Source organism: Nanorana parkeri, unplaced genomic scaffold (genome assembly GCF_000935625.1).
Source record: "Nanorana parkeri isolate BGI_ZX_2015 unplaced genomic scaffold, ASM93562v1 scaffold1454, whole genome shotgun sequence".
Taxonomy (NCBI): domain Eukaryota; kingdom Metazoa; phylum Chordata; class Amphibia; order Anura; family Dicroglossidae; genus Nanorana; species Nanorana parkeri.
The window spans coordinates 290,620-294,705 of record NW_017307722.1 but is presented as its reverse complement, the minus strand read 5'-3'; positions in this window follow the sequence as shown (position 1 = coordinate 294,705).

Sequence of the window (4,086 nt, the reverse complement as noted above, 5' to 3'; positions counted from 1 at the left end):
ATCCAATGCCAGCCTTCTCATTGTCATATCTGTCCTCAGGTGCATGGAGCAGTGCGGAGCGCACACACCCCTTTTCCTGTAGCGGCACCATTACTCTGCACTCACATGCTGCAAACATGGCTTGTGCCTGAGCCCGGGGCCTTCTGCCAGCAGATCTTTATGTACCCGATTGGGGTGTCCAATATCGTTCTTAATGAGTGTGTGTGCTGAGAGTAGCGGACGTGTCCCCGATCCTCTCCATATGTCAGCTGATTGTTACATCGAGAGAGAGAGAGAGACACACACAGAGGATTGTTTATAAATGTGTCCACAATAAACACTGCAGACAAAACTACACCTCAGCAGAATGATAGCATGTTCTAGTCACTTATTACATGGCAGACATGGACACAGCCATGTTTTCTACATGATCCATTCCTTTATTGTGTGATCTATTTGTTACATGTACATATAATCTATTCCTTTATTATATATACACACGATCTATATCTTTATTACATACACAGGATCTATTCCTTTGTTACATGCACACATGAATTATTCCTTTATTACACATGTGCATGATCTATTCCTTTATTACACATGTGTATGATCTATTTCTTTATTACACGTGTTCATGATCTATTCCTTTATTACACATGTGCATGATCTATTTCTTTATTATACATGTGAATGATCTATTTCTTTATTACACGTGTTCATGATCTATTCCTTTATTACACATGTGCATGACCTATTCCTTTATTATACATGTGTATGATCTATTCCTTTATTACATGCACACATGATCTATTCCTTTATTACATGCACACATGCCCTATTCACTTACTACATGAAAACATGGCTATTAATTTATCACATGTACACATAATCTATGAATGTAGGCTATATACTTATTTGTGTATTACATGTATACATGATCTGTTAATGTCATATATATTTATTAATGTATTCATGATCTATTTGTATTAGATGTTTTATGCTTTTATTAGATGCACACAGGATCTGTTCATTTATTAGATTTCTTTATTTTTGAAATGCCCTATTCATTTATCAGATGTACACAACATGCTCGATGTAATTATTAGATTTATACAACATCCTGTATAGAACATGATCTAAGTATTTATTAGCTTTATACAACATGATATACACAAGTAACAGATGTACACATCAAGGTGTATGTACTTTTAAGATGTACACACCATGCTTTATGTACTTATTAGATATACATAACATTATCTGTGTGTTGGATTATTAGATTTTCACAACATGCTTTGTGCATGTATTAGATGTTCAAAGCATGCTCTGTGTATTTATTAGACATACACCACAAGATCTATGCATGTACTAGAAGTACACAGCATGCTCTATGTACTTATTAGATGTACAGAACATGATCTGTGCATTTATTTGATTTATACAACATACTTTATGCATGTATTAGATGTACTACACACCAAGCTGTATGTACTTTTTAGATGTACAAAACATGATCCATGTATGTATTAGATTAATACAACTAATAAATACATATAGAGCATGTTCTGTTAATCTAATAAATACATAGAACATGTTGGGTACATAGAGTATGTTGTGTACAACATGATCTAGGCATGGCTTTATTAGATCTACACCGCATGGTCTATGTAGTTATGGGATGTACATAGCATGCTCTATGTATTTATAAGATGTACACCACATTAGCTACGTATTTATCTATTAGATGTAATTATTAGATTACACAGCATTATATATGTATGTATTAGATGTACACAGCATTATATATGCATCTATTAGATGTACACAGCATTATATATGCATTTATTTATGTATTAGATGTACACAGCATTATATATGCATTTATTTATGTATTAGATGTACACAGCATGCTCTATTAGTAGATGTACGCATGCACTATGCATTTATTAGATGTACACAGCATTATATATGCATTTATCTATGTATTAGAGGTATACAGCATGCTCTATGTATTATTAGATGTACACTGCATGTTCTATGCATTAGATGTCCACAGCATTATTTATTAGATGCACACTGCATTATAAATGCATATATTAGATGTACACAACATTATCTAGGTATGTAGTTATTAGATGTACACATTCTATTCATGTATTGAATAATAAACGGTAGAAAACATTTCATATTGTGCTGTCATTAAACCACACCTTCTTCTCCCTACATACATACATACATGAAATGACCTCAGGTATTGTGTACGCCCCAGCTCTGGATGTATGATTTATGGATAGAAAACACTGACCCTGAAATCAGCAAACTATTGTTTTTATTGTGAAATATTCAGTAACAGGAACATTTTCTCTGCAAACTTTTTTTTTTTTGCTACAAAGAAAATACATATTTACAAAATAATAGTAACCTCTCATTCCCCATCCCGTGTTCTCATTTTGTTCATCACCTAATTACTTTCCAGCGTACAGAATGTGTACCAAGGCCTATAGGCTGCCCATGGTGCTACTCCACATCCCCTCTACAGCAGCTGTAAAAATACTAAACTTTTAATGATTTCACTGATTACAGTTCATAGAAGAGGAACCTGAAGAATCGTATAGAGATGTTGGATTGAAAGGAATAAATAAAGCAAAAACAAAAACTGTAGCTAAAAACACAAAAGGCATCCATCTACGTGTGTAGGCAGAACACGTATGTGCACACAGGAAAACACATGGTTAAACACAGCAGTATAGTCCTAGATGAAACCCATCAATATACACATTGGTAGAATCACACTGACATAGAAGTGTATATTTATAGGATAGTAAAACAACATTCCTTAAACACAAAATAAAAATCACACACCCAATGGAATATCTTACATGTACACATGCAATGTACACATGTTTTTTTTGTGGAAAGAGCTAATAAAGGGAAACATTTCTCATTTCACTATCATGTGTCATTAAATACAATGTAGCAGTCCTGCCAGTAGACGTGATGCAGCTAGACCCCAGCACTCTCCCCCCTATGTACAAGGCTTGTAGCACACACACATACCATAGCTGCATGCTGTTTACTCCACAAGCTTCACCCTAGCAGTAGAAACCGGAATGGATACTTACAGATTTCCTAAGTCGACCTACTGAAACTATATCTGCAACAAGTGAGACAGAATGTGGCAAGTTGAGGGTTTCTCTCGTGTCATGAAAAGAACCCCAAAAAAGGAAGCTTTCATCTGAGTGGGGGAGATTCTTGCACCTCCACTCAACATTTTGTTTTTACTAGAGGCTGACTCTTCCCTTCCCTCTTCCCCTCCCCCCACAGAGCCACCATTGTTATTTCTTACAAATGCAGAGGGGGGGAAAAATTATGAATGGCTGTGTGAGCGAGGCGCAGAATCCGTGCTCCGTGTGTACTACCCCTGGGGGCCAGCGCCTTCTACCGCTTCCAATCATCTTCAATGAGGGGAGAGCTGCATTCGGAGATTTATACATTTAAAAAAAAAAAAGAGAAAAGGGTAGCGGGTATAAAAAAAAAAGAAGCCCATGCATGTGTTGGCATGGCACACCCCCCTTTCTCTACTCCTTGCCAAGCGATTGCATGGAGGATCCCCATCACTTTTTTTTGCTGCGGTGCACGTCGGCCGATGCAGCCTGGTGTATGGTGATCATACTACAGCCTTGAACCATCCCCTCCCCCAACCTTTCTCTCCATTCACTCTTGAAAGCGATCTACCTATTCAAAGTCCTCAAGCCATATTGGCAAACAGCAAGAGGAACTGCACGACCTCCTCCTCCTCCCTCTTACAAGAGGTGTTTTTATTTTTTTTTACGCACACCCCAGGGGGAGGAGGTATAGAGGAGGGCGGGGAGAGATGTCCATGCTCTACCCCCTCTCTTTCCCTTTCCTTCTATTCTACATCCTATAAAAAAAAAAATTGGCATGGCATTAAACTTCCTTCCAGGTGGGTCTATGGCATGGCTGGTCCGCTGTAGGCTGGAGCTCCCTGCCTTCCCTATGAGCACTGCTTAAGGGAGAGTTGGGTCGTGTGCCTGTAGTCCTCCCCATACACAGAGGAATCCACCACCAACCCCCATCCAACCT